We start from the raw sequence: 14,053 nt of genomic DNA, 5'->3' as shown, positions 1-14,053 counted from the left end.
TTATTGGAGTATAATTGCTTTACAATGTTGCATTAGTTTCTGCTGTATAACAAAATGAATCAGCTGTATGTACATACACGTATATCTCCATATCCCCTCCCTCTTGCGTCTCCCTCCCACCCTCCCTATCCCACCCCTCTAGGTGGTCACAAAGCACCAAGCTGATCTCCCTGTGCTATGCGGCTGCTTCCCACTAGCTATCTATTTTACATTTGGTAGTGTATATATGTCAATACCACTCTCTCACGTCGTCCCAGCTTACCCTTCCCCCACCCCATGACCTCAAGTCCATTCTCTACATCTGCATCTTTATTCCTCTCATGCCCCTAGGTTCTACAGAACCATTTTTTTTAATTCCATATATATGTGTTAGCATATGGTATTTATTTTTCTCGTTCTGATTTACTTCACTCTATATGACAGACTCTGGGTCCGTCCGCCTCACTACAAATAACTGAATTTCATTTCTTTTTATGGCTGAGTAATATTCCATTGTATATATGTGCCACATCTTCTTTATCCATTCATTTGTCGATGGACACTTGGGTTGCTTCCATGTCCTGGCTATTGTAAATAATGCTGCAGTGAACTTTGTGGTGCATGACTCTTTTTGAATTATGGTTTTCTCAGGGTATATACCCAGTAGGGAGATTGCTGGGTCGTATGGTAGTTCTATTTTTAGTTTTTTAAGGAACCTCCATATTGTTCTCCATAGTGGCGGTATCACTTTACATTCCCACCAACAGTGCAAGAGGGTTCCCTTTTCTCCACATCCTCTCCAGCATTTATTGTTGGTAGATTTTTTGTTGATGGCCATTTTGACCAGTGTGAGGTGATACCTCATTGTAGTTTTGATTTGCATTTCCGTAATGATTAGTGATGTTGAGTATCCTTTCCTCTGTTCGTTGGCAATCTGTATATCTTCTTTGGAGAAATGTCTTTTTAGGTCTTCTGCCCATTTTTGGATAGGGTTGTTTCTCTTTTGGATATTGAGCTGCATGAGCTGCTTGTAAGTTTTGGAGATTAATCCTTTGTCAGTTGCTTCGTTTGCAAATATTTTCTCCCATTCTGAGGGTTGTTTATGGTTTCTTTTGCTGTGCAAAAGCTTTTAAGTTTCATTAGGTCCCATTTGTTTATTTTTGTTTTTATTTCCATTTCCCTATGAGGTGGGTCAAAAAGGATCGTGCTGTGATGTATGTCATAGAGTGTTCTGCTTATGTTTTCCTCTGAGAGTTTGATAGTGTCTGGACTTACAGTTAGGTCTTTAATCCATTTTGAGTTTATTTTTGTGTATGGTGTTAGGGAGTGTTCTAATTTCATTCTTCTACATGTAGCTATCCAGTTTTCCCAGCACCACTTATTGAAGAGGCTGTCTTTTCTCCATTGTATATTCTTGCTTCCTTTGTCAAAGAGAAAGTGACCATATGTGCGTGGGTTTACCTCTGGGCTTTCTATCCTGTTCTGTTGAGCTATATTTCTGTTTTTGTGCCAGTACCATACTGTCTTGATTACTGTAGCTTTGTAGTATAGTCTGAAGTCTGGGAGCCTGATTCCTCAAGCTCCGATTTTTTCCCTCAAGATTGCTTTGGCTATTTGGGGTCTTTTGTGTTTCCATACAAATTGTGAAATTTTTTGTTCTAGTTCTGTGAAAAATGCCATTGGTAGTTTGATAGGGATTGCATTGAATCTGTAGATTGCTTTGGGTAGTATAGTCATTTTCACAATGCTGATTCTTCCAATCCAAGAACATGGTATATCTCTCCACCTGTTTGTATCATCTTTAATTTCTTTCATCAGTGTCTTATAGTTTTCTGCATACAGGTCATTTGTCTCCTTAGGTAGGCTTATTCCTAGGTATTTTATTCTTTTTGTTACAGTGGTAAATGGGAGTGTTTCCTTAATTTCTCTTTCAGATTTTTCATCATTAGTGTACAGAAATGCAGGAGATTTCTGTGCGTTAATTTTGTATCATGCTACTTTACCAAATTCATTGATTAGCTCTAATAGTTTTCTGGTAGCATCTTTAGGATTCTCTATTTATAGTATGTCATCTGCAAACAGTGACAGTTTAACTTCTTCTTTTCTGATTTGGATTCCTTTTATTTCTTTTTCATCTGTGATTGCTGTGGCTAAAACTTCCAAAACTATGTTGAATAATAGTGGTGAGAGTGGGCAACCTTGTCTTGTTCCTGATATTAGTGGAAGTGGTTTCAGTTTTTCACCATTGAGAATGATGTTGGCTGTGGGCTTGTCATATGTGGCCTTCATTATGTTGAGGTAGGTTCCCTCTATGCCTACTTTCTGGAGGGTTTTTATCATAAATGGATGTTGAATTTTGTCAAAAGCTTTTTCTGCATCTATTGAGATGATCATATGGTTTTTCTTCTTCAATTTGTTAATATGGTGTATCACATTGATTGATATATGCATACTGAAGAATCCTTGCATTCCTGGGATAAACCCCACTTGATTATGGTGTATGATCCTTTTAATGTGCTGTTGGATTCTGTTTGCTAGTATTTTGTTGAGGATTTTTGCATCTATGTTCATCAGTGATACTGGCCTGTAGTTTTCTTTTTTTGTGACATCTTTGTCTGGTTTTGGTATCAGCGTAATGGTGGCCTCATAGAATGAGTTTGGGAGTGTTCCTCCCTCTGCTGTATTTTGGGAGGGTTTGAGAAAGATAGGTATTAGCTCTTCTCTAAATGTTTGATCGAATTCACCTGTGAAGCCATCTAGTCCTGGGCTTTTGTTTGTTGGAAGATTTTTAATCACAGTTTCAATTTCAGTGCTTGTGATTGGTCTGTTTATATTTTCTATTCCTGGTTCAGTCTCAGAAGGTTGTGCTTTTCTAAGAATTTGTTCATTTCTTCCAGGTTGTCCATTTTATTGGCATATAGTTACCTGTAGTAATCTCTCATGATCCTTTGTATTTCTGCAGAGTCAGTTGTTACTTCTCCTTTTTCATTTCTAATTCTATTGATTTGAGTCTTCTCCCTTTTTTTCTTGATGAGTCTGGCTGATGGTTTATCAGTTTTGTTTATCTTCTCAAAGAACCAGCTTTTAGTTTTATTGATCTTTGCTATTGTTTCCATCATTTATTTCTGATCTGATCTTTATGATTTCTTTCCTTCTGCTAACTTTGGGTTTTTTTGTTCTTCTTTCTCTAATTGCTTTAGGTGTAAGGTTAGGCTGTTTATTTGAGATGTTTCTTGTTTCTTGAGGTAGGATTATATTGCTATAAACTTCCCTCTTAGAACTGCGTTTGCTGCATCCCATAGGTTTTGGGTCATCGTGTTTTCATTGTCTTTTGTTTCTAGGTATTTTTTGATTTCCTCTTTGATTTCTTAAGTGATCTCTTGGTTATTTAGTAGTGTATTGTTTAGCCTCCATGTGTTTGTATTTTTTTCCAGTTTTTCCTGTAATTGATATCTAGTCTCATAGTGTTAGGGTCGGAAAAGATACTTTATACAATTTCAATTTTCTTAAATTTACCAAGGCTTGATTTGTGATGCAAGATATGATTCATCCTGGAGAATGTTCCATGAGCACCTGAGAAGAAAGTGTATTCTGTTGCTTTTGGATGGAATGTCCTATAAATATCAATTAAGTCCATATTGTTTAATATGTCATTTAAAGTTTGTGTTTCCTTATTTATTTTCATTTTGGATGATTCATTTTGATGAATTGAGAGATTGGGATTGACATATATACACCAATATGTATAAAATGGATAACTAATAAGATCCTGCTGCATAAAAAAATAAATAAAATAAAATTCACAAATTCAAAAAAAAAGAGTTCACCAGCCCAGAAGCTCCAAGATTATCATTTTATTTTTTTAATTTAATTTTTATATTATATGAGTATAGTTGATTTACAATATTTTGTTAGTTTCAGGTGTATAGCAAAGTGACACAGTTTTATCTATCTATCTATATCTTCATTCTTTTTCAGATTCTTTTCCCATATAGGTTATTACAGAATATGGAATAGAGTTTCCTCTGCTATACAATAGGTTCTTGTTGTTTATCTATTTTTTATATAGTAGTGTGTATATGTTGATCCCAAACTCCTAATTTATCCCCCCCCGACCTTTCCCCATTGGTAACCATAAGTTTGTTCTCTATTTCTGTGAGTCTGTTTCTGTTTTGTAAATAAGTTCATTTGTATCATTTTTTTTAGATTCCACATATAAGGAATACCATATTATATTTGTCTTTCTCTGTCTGTCTTATTTCACTTAGTATGATGATCTCTAGGTCCATCCATGTTGCTGTAAATGGCATTATTTCATTCTTTTTTATGGCTGAGTAATATTCCATTGTATATATGTACCACATCTTCTTTATCCGTTCCTCTGCCGATGGACATTTAGGTTGCTTCCATGTCTTGGCTATTTTGAATAGTGCTGCTATGAACATTGGTGTGCATGTATCTTTTCAAATTATGGTTTTCTCTAGATATATGCCTAGGAGTGGGATTGGTGGATCATATGGTAGTTCTATTTTTAGTTTTTTAAGGAACCTCCATACTGTTCTCCCTAGTGGTTGTACCAATGTAGCAACTTTTTTATAGTTGACAAAATGCTACTGTATTGCAATATTATTTGATCCTCACAAGAACAGTTTGAGGGAGATATTACAGGAAGCATCCCATTTTACCGTAAAAGAACACTGACTCAGACCAAGGGCATCTTATCTAAGTTGACATGGATAGTTGTGGCGGAGCTAAGACGTGACTACAGATTTCCTGACATACAGTCATTGCCTTCAACTGAATTCTGATTCAGCTCAACACACATAGACCCCATGACATGCCAAGCTTTAGAGATATAATATAAATAAGTTTCAGACCTTTAAATGCAGGCTGTTGGAAAAAACAGATACTTCACAATAGATTGAACCATATGACGTTTTTGTAGGTCAAAATGTTGAATATTGGTGATTTCATTTGACTCAATCTAATAATATATTAATACTGCGATAGAGGTATATTGTTAAGTACTCTTTTCTTTTTCCTTATACTTCCGGCACTTCTCCTGCTTTCATCCATTTTTTTTCCTCTGTTTCCTGAAGCAGTTGGCTTTGTCAGAGTTGATTAAATATCACAGTCACTTTAATTGACAAGAGCACACTTGTGCATGGATGACATCTCTAGCAATTGGCGTAGACTTCTCTCTCGCCTGAATCAACACTCAAGTTCATGTCTAATCTAGCTTTCCTCTGCTGAACCTGTAAGTACACAGAACCAATGGCTAACAAATAACTAACTTCATACAGGCTCAAGATGATGTATAACAAGCTGGACCACCCCTGACCTAGACTACTTAGTGTTGTAAAGCATTGAGGGCTGCAGAAATTGTGATGGATAAAGACAGGAAGGACCACTGATACATCAGCCTAGAAATCATCAGTGACCTCAAGAGCTGTTACAGTGGAACAAGACTGATTCTTCTTTTTTTCTAATTTTTATTGGAGTATAGTTGCTTTACAATGTGGCGTTAGTTTCTGCTGTACAGCAAAGTGAATCAGCTATACATATACATACATCCCCTCTTTTTTGTATTTCCTTCCCCTTTAGGTCACCACAGAGCACTGAGTAGAGTTCCTTGTGCTATACAGTATGTTCTCATTAGTTATCTGTTTTATACATAGTATCAATAGTGTATGTGTGTTAGTCCCAATCGCCCCTTTTAGTGCAAAAGAGAACAAGAGGCTGTATAGCAAGCATTGGCTCAGAAATCTTACTGTTTGTCAAGAGAAGTCATAGCCACAAGATGTCCTTCAGTGAATGGATAAATAAACTGTGGTACCTTAACCCTAACCCTAACCCTGATAGTGGAATATTATTCAGCTCCAAAAAGACATGAGCTATCAAACCATGAAAAGATATGGAGGAACTTAAATGCAAATCCCTAAGTGAAAGAAGCCAGTCTGAGAAGACTACATATGGTATGATTCCGAATATAGGACATTCTGGAAAAGGTAGAACTATGGAGACAGTGAAAAGATCAGCAGTTTCCAAGAATCAGAGGGAAGGGAAGGATGAACAGGTGGAGCACACAGGATTTTAGGGCAGTGAAATTATTCAGTATGATACTCTAATGGTAAATACGTGTCAGTATCCATTTGTGCAAACCCATAGAATGTACAAGACCAAGAGTGAACCTGAATGTAAACCATGGACTCTGGGTGATTATGATGTGTCAGCGTAGGTTCATCAGTTGTAACAAATGCATCACTCTTGGGGGGGGCATTGATAATGGGGGAGGCTGCACACATGTTGGCACAGGAGACATATAGGCAATCTGTGCCTTCTGCTCAATTTTGCTATGAACCTAAAACTACTCTAAAATGTAGTCTATTTTTAAAAGAGAGAGAGAAGTCATAAGCTTGAGAAGTTAGTAGGGTTCAAAGAAACAGTATTTCTCTGTTTTTACTTTAAAGGATAAGAAAGATTATAGCATCTGAAGGCAGAAGGAAAGAATCGAGTAGAAGCAGAGAGGATGAAGATGCTGTTGAGAGACAGAGAGAGAGGGGAGAGGAAGAGAGAGAGACACCCTTGTCCAAGGGTAAGGGGCCTCCTTTGAAAGAGGAAGAATTAATACGGATTCAAAGGCATTTTAAGGAAACGAGGACACTGGTGACAGATGAAGAGAGGAATTTATTAGGGAAGATGGACCTGGATTTGTAGAAAATAGAGGGAGAGAGAAAGTTGGCTCTGATGGTTTGAGAGAACGTGGAGTAAGTTCCAAACAACTACTCTTAAGAAATGCAGCAGGTAGTCAGGGAGATGGGGCAACTGTGCAGATAAATGCGGTGTTAGTGTATATTCCTTGGAGATTATTTAAAATAGAAGAGAAAAAAAGAAAAAACAAATAAATAATAAAATAAAAGAGAAAGCTTTATAAACAGTGCTTTGAGCAATGTAGAAATTATTGCCTTTCATTGAGGCAAGAGATGGGGGAGGGAGGTTGTTAAAAGAAGCAGCGCTAGCTCCTGTAACAAACAACCCCCAAATCTCAATGGCTTGTCAAAATAAAGGTTTGCTTCTTGCTCACCCGAAGGCATTCCTACTTGGGGAGGTGTCTTGAGCAGCTACCTGGGCGATTCCACTTCCATCCTGTCATTCCACTGCTCCCTGGGACCTCAGACTCCTGTATCCCAGGAACGTGAGTCATGTGGGCTGAGAGAAAACACCTAGAGCAGGGTGGCAACCTAAGGCTCACAGTCCAAATCCAGCCCACCACCAGTTTCTGTATGGCCTGCAAACTAAGGATGGTTTTCACATTTTTTTCAGTGGTTGAAAAAAAATATTAAAAGAAGCATGATAGTTCATGACGTGAAAATTATATGAAATTCAAATTTCAGTGTCCATAAGTTTTGTTGGCACACAGCTGTGCCCATATGTTTCTACAGCTGCTTTTTTGCTAAGATGGCAGAGTTGAGTAGTTGTAGTAGAGACTGTGTAGACTGAAAAAACTACTGCCCTTTACCAAAAAAATTGCCAACTTCTGATGTAGAGGTCTGAGCACCCAAGATTTAACCATCTCATCCCAGAAGGTCACATCCCAGTTCACCCACATTCTCTTGGCAAGAACTAGCCATATGGAGTCCCTGTCTGGGTAGCTACTTTTCTGCATTAACTCAGTCCTTTCACACTGGGGAGCACAAATCTTTGTAGTTTAGGTCACTATGTCTGCAGCAGAGGGATTACCTTGTAGACATCTCAGGAAATAGATACAAATGCTCTTCAGATATTTGTACTCTTCAAAATCCATTTTCAATTGTGTCATTAGAGGAGGGTGTGTGTGTGTGTGTGTGTGTGTGTGTGTTTAGAGGGGTGTGGGAATTCTTTCTCTGCTTTTCGATGTATTGCCCATGCTGGCTGGTTCAGCTTGGCTTTCCTCAAGCTGTCACTCCTATCCCTTCATGCCCCTTATCTCTACTGTAGTGAGTGACTCAGCTTGTCTGAGTTCCCAACCCTAGATCACATACCTACACTCGGCAACTCTAAAGGCCAGCCCCTGCAGACAGATTCCATTGGCGTTAGAAGGACATGGTCATCAGACCTCATCAAAATACATCTTCCTATCATATGAAGCAACTCTTCACACGAGAAGGATATGTTGGGTGGAAAACATTTCCTTCATTCCCTTAACGTTTAAAGAAATTCAGGTAAAATGTCAACATATTCAATTCAACCACGTATGTATAAGACATTCTGGGGACACTTTGGGTGCCAAGGATCTCTGGCTTATCAGAGATTTACTATTTCTCCATCACCCACCACCTAAAGCTACCTAGGGAACTGTAAAATCTAAAAGAAAATGAGTCTGCAATGCAAACCCAGCCCACAGAGTCTTTCCTTATGCTGTCTTAGATTGCTGTCCCCGAAACCACCATTATACAAAAATTCCACTGTGATAGAAACTTAGTTAAAATAGTCCCTGCTCTCAAAGGAATCACAGTCCAGTGGAAAGACAGGCTTTTATACACTATGGGTAATAGAAGGTAGTCTAAAATCAGCACTCAAATTGAGATCCAAACAAAGTACTCAGAGCAAACATAGGGGTGGAGTGATTAATTGTGGCAGATGTTTACCAAGAGTAATGATTTTAAGTGTCAGGAATAGAAAGCCTTTCTCCATCACGCTTGCAATGCTAATCCCAGTTCATTCATCATCCAACCTCACCTTGCCTGGCCATTTATCTTGAATGCAAACCCAGCTTTATTCAGGGAAATCAGTCATCTCCATTTATCCTGTGACTGCAGATGCTCAGAGAGGATAACTGCCACCAGCCATATTTCATGCTCATCCACTCACGTGGGAGACCAACCTTTTGCCAGGTGATCTCTTCAATCTAAAACTGACGCTTGGAGATAAAGCAGCCCTGTGGCCCTGTTATATATTCTGGGACACATATGCTTCCGTGTCTCTGGTCTCGTGTTCTAGTGAGATGAGTATTGGTCACCTTCTCCTAGGAGTGCATCAAGTGAGGAAATACGAAGATGGGAAGATGATTGACGTGGATTCCTCTTTCTCTAGAAAGAAAGGCCAGTATCACACTAAGCTGTGATGATGAAAGGGAGGTGATGTGGGAGGAAGGGGTGCAGGTCAATGGATCATGAAAGCACGGAAAACAGAAACAGACTGTAATCAGGAGCCCGAGGCCAACTCAATTCTCATTCCTTTATTAAAATAAGAAGTGCTGCTCCTTCTCATCCAGGCAGACCTTTTCAGCCCTTCATGATACCAAGTCCTCCTGTTTTCCCAAATGACTTAATCATTCCTCTTGACTAACCTCTTTTCACAAAGGTGTGCACAGCTTTCCCATTGTGGAGAAAACCTCTGCCAGCCTTAACAGCCTCTTCTGACTACTTTTCCTTTCCTTTCTCCACCCAGCATCTCAAGGTGAGCCCTCAGGATACCCCTTGCCAGGGCTGCCATTCCACTATCCACATTGCTTCATAAAAATCTAGGCATCTTCTCACCATCTTGGTTTAGCCTGCATTCCTTTTCCTCAGGTAGTCCTCTAATTGCTGTTGTTTATGGGTAATGCCACTCAGCGTTAATCTGTATTTCCTCTTCTTGTGCCAATTTTGTTGGCTCTTTGTGACTTGGATGTGGTTTCAACTAGAAACCTTAATTCAGGGGTTGGCAAACTACAGCCGTTTGGCAAAACTGGCTGCCCTCTGCCTGTTTTTGTAAATAAAGTTGTATTGGAAAATAGCCATCCCCATTCATTTATATATTGTTTACCACTGCCTTTGTGCAACCACAGGCAGAGGTGATTAGTTGCAACAGAGACCACATAGTCCCCAAAGCCTAAAATATTTAGTACCTGGTCCTTTACAGAAAAAACCTTGCCAGGGTAGGAGTTAATCTTTCTCATGATATTGTAGGCTCAGTTTGACCTTCAGATCTCTTTATTTTTGATAAGTTGATGTCAGACTATGGGAAGACCATGTTCTCTTCTGAGAAGAATCCCTGGTTCAAAAAGTTGAGAGAATCCTGTTATAGGGAGCGATACTCATATTTCCGTTATCCTGTGCTGCAAACCAGGGCAGCCACTGTGCCCAGATCCAATTATGGAAAAAGATGACTGAACTCAAAACACCCCTTACTTCCTCAAGACTTATTCTTCCCTCTCTTTGGAAGAACCCTAAGTTCTTGTTACGAGCCACAGATTGTGCTTAGGTATTTGAGTGAGTCTGAGGATTGCTACCTCTTTTATGGACTGTGCATTGTTCTGGTGAAGGGACGGTGATGCACCAGGAAACGTGGTGTTTGCCTCAGAGAACTGTAAGGAGGTGGAAGGCTGCTGTCTTTTATTATGAGGTCTTCTGTTCTCTTTGAATTTCTTTCCTTCTACATGGGTACATGTTACGTTGAGAAAGTCCTTGGGCAAATCACTTCAATTCTCAGTTTCTCTAAGTAACAGAAAAGAATTCCTTCTCACCTACCTTCCCAGAAACTTAAAGAAATGCATGTGTAAATGCGAAAGATACACTTAATAGGACAAGTAGATTATAGCCCAGGACTGTCCAATAGAAATGTAATTTAAAACTTTCCTTTTTAAAAAATTTTATTTTATATTGGAGTGTCATTGATTAACAGTGTTGTGTTTCAGGTGTACAGCAAAGTGATTCAGTTATACATATACATGTATCTATTCTTTTTCAAATTCTTTTCCCATTTAGGTTAGTACAGAATATTGAGCAGAGTTCCCTGTGCTATACAGTAGGTCCTTGTTGGTTATCTCTTTTAAATATAGCAGTGTGTACATGTCAATCCCAAACTCCCAATCTTTTCCTTTCCCCACCCTTCCCCCCGGTAACCATGAGTTTGTTCTCTAAGTCTATGAGACTGTTTCTGTTTTGTAAATAAGTTCATTTGTATCATTTTTTTGTAGCCACCTAAAGAAAGTAAAATGGGGCTTCCCTGGTGGCGCAGTGGTTGAGAGTCTGCCTGCTGATGCAGGGGACGCTGGTTCGTGCCCCGGTCTGGGAGGATCCTGCATGCCGCGGAGCGGCTGGGCCCGTGAGCCATGGCCGCTGAGCCTGCGTGTCCGGAGCCTGTGCTCCGCAGTGGGAGAGGCCACAACAGTGAGAGGCCTGCATACCGCAAAAAAAAAAAGAAAAAAAAGAAAGTAAAATGAAACAGATGAAAGTAATTTTAATAAATTATTTTATTTAACCCAATATATCTAACAAGTAGTCAATATAAAATTATTAATGAGATATTTTACTTTTTTCCCATGTTATATCTTCAAATCCAGAGTATTATTTTGTGATTATGGTGCATCTTACTTTGAGCAAACCAGGCTATCACAGTGGACAGTGCGGCTCTAGCCTGTGTCCTAGCTGACAGCATCTCCAGCAGCCCCCCACCCTCACCAATAACCACTTACTTCTCCGTGAGCCCTGGAATGTGCTCTGCCAAAGAGCAAAAACAACCACAGGTAGACATCAAATTCCTAAAGGGCTGTGGTTTCTGTTTCCCATGTCCCTAAAGTGGCCATAACATTATTATTAATAATGCCTAATCTATGTTGAATACTTAGTATATTCTGGACACTGTGCTAAGGGTTTTGCAAGATTCTTTCATTGATTTCTCACAACCAACCTGTGAGAAAACTGTTGTATCACCATTTTAAAGGTCAGTAAACTGAGGATGAGAGGAATTGCACAGTTTGCCTGATGTCACAGAGCTTTTGAGTGGTGGAGCCAACATCCATTCTCAGGCAAATGTTTCCAGAGTCTGATTAATTAAAAATAAGCAATATTGCTTGTTTCTTGGACACTGCCTTTTTTTCTTTTTTTCTTTTACTGCTGTCATTGCCCCCTCCTGAACACTAACTCTGCCTCCTGCCCTGCAGCTGCTCTTACTGAAGTGGGGGGTGGGGGGTGGAGGGAGCATCCTCCCAGCTCTTTTTACCAGCCATGGGTGGGATGGTGTTTAAACTGACGAGTCTTCCAGCACAGCAGGCTCTCCCCTCAACACAGCACAGAGACTTATACTTTGCATTGCCTTCTGAGAAAGTGCATTGAATCACTTCTCTAGAGGAGGGCTGCAACAAATCTAATACCATTCTCAAAAGCAACTCTTATTAAACAGTTCTTATTAATCTTGTTTCCCAGGATGAAACATATACTATCCAGCTTTTTTTATGACACGGCAAATTCTTTGCCTTTTCAGGGTACCTCACATTATTCTGTGTGAGGGTAAAATAGGGCAGAATTTGTTTCTCCCTCATCTTATTAAGTATGAATGGACGTGGTCAGAGGAATGGACATTTCCAAACTCTTTTCTCCCCGAGATACTCATTCCTTTATACAAACAGATATAACTATTTCATTGTGCTTAAATGCATTCTTTGGCCTAAAGACTTTTCCCTTTCCTCTACTCTTATTTTTAAAGTAATATTTCATTTTCTACTTTAAAAATTTTTTCCTTTTAAAAACACATTTATTTATTTATTTGTTTGTTTGTTTGCGGTTTGCGGTACACGGGCCTCTCACTGCTGTGGCCTCTCCTGTTGCGGAGCACAGGCTCCGGATGCGCAGGCTCAGCGGCCATGGCTCACGGGCCCAGCCGCTCCGCGGCATGTGGGATCTTTCCGGACCGGGGCACGAACCTGTGTCCCCTGCATCAGCAGGCAGACTCTCAACCACTGTGCCACCAGGGAAGCCCCTATTTTTGCAGAATGAGTTAATACATTTCTTATATTTTATTATGCTATCGAATAAGTTTAATGACACAAAGATTATCTGCTTCTTGAAGGCTTGGTAGAATTTGCCTATAAAACCCTTGGCCCAAGAGTTTTAACAGTAATCTCTGACTACTTTTTCAGTTTCTTGTATGGTTATTAATACATTTAGATTTTGTACTCATTCTTGAGTAATTTCTATTTTTCGAAGAAATCATCCATTTCATCTAGATTTTCAAATTTGTTGACATTGTTACAAAATATTCTCATAATTTAAAAGCCTCCTCTACAGCTATCATCCTGCCACGTTTCTTGCTTTCAATATTGCTTACCTTTGTCTTCATTTTTCCCCCTTAATTAGACTTGCCAAAGATTTATCTAGTTCATTAGTCTTTACAAAGAATGGACTTTGGTTTTACAAATCAGCTATAGCTTATTTTTTGGTGACTGTTTTCTATATTATTAATTCCTGCTGCTACCCTTTCTTCCTTTACTTTCTTTGGGTTTATTTTATTATTTTGTTCATCATTTTTTAATATGGGGAGTGAGACATACATAGCAAGAAAATATTATAGACACAGGGGTAGGAGTCTGTACTTAGCACACTGAGGACACAAAATAAAGGGACTGATTCTGTAAATGAGGGTAAAGATGGAGCTTCGTGACTGAAGATAAGTGAGTGGTGGGAAAAGGCGCCCAGCTTTTCATACTCAGTTATTCACAGTGGAATGTTGATGGAAAATTTTATATACACACACCCACAAAATTTGTTATAGTGATTGCCTCTGAGAAAGGCAAGTAAAGGCATTTGGCATGTACCCTTTTATGTTGTTTAATTTCATTTTAGTGTATGCGTTTATTATGCACCTAATAAACAAGTTTAAAACGAAGCAAAATTAAGGTCATTCCATTGAACACAAAATCTCCTAGAGCTGGAAGGCGTCGCAGAGATGAACTGGTTTAAACTTCCTCCTTAATTTAAAGGTATTTTAAATGTTGAGAGGCACCCAAGTGCAGGTCTGATATCTCTATTAGAAGGCAGACTGCAAGGCTGCATAAGATCTGCTGTCTGGTCTGTTAATGTGGCAGTGGCTGAAGGCGGTGGGTTTGCAGATCTGGGGGGGAAGGTAGCCACTGGTTCCAGTCACAGTAGTGACAGAGGAGGGGATGAGAGGTTTCCTGTCCGAGGCAGGTTTTGCTTTTGTTTCAAAAGCCCTTATCTCTGACAGGGTGGGTCTCCCCCCTCTGCCACCTCACAGCTTGCCTGGCTCTGGCTTTTTGCTTCTGAATCGGCTCCAACCCCAGACAGTGCCCCTGTCTGCCCTGCCTTTGACCTGC

The 14,053-nt window shown here is 39.4% G+C and overlaps 1 long non-coding RNA gene across 1 annotated transcript in view; it reads left to right on the top strand.

The window, feature by feature from the left end:
• Window positions 1-14,053, top strand: part of LOC308607592 — a 154,686-nt gene that overhangs the window by 60,490 nt on the left and 80,143 nt on the right. The window lies entirely within an intron of this gene.

Source organism: Mesoplodon bidens (genome assembly GCF_964165515.1).
Source record: "Mesoplodon bidens genome assembly, chromosome: 19".
Classification (NCBI taxonomy): domain Eukaryota; kingdom Metazoa; phylum Chordata; class Mammalia; order Artiodactyla; family Ziphiidae; genus Mesoplodon; species Mesoplodon bidens.
This window is presented reverse-complemented; position numbering and strand designations above follow the sequence as displayed.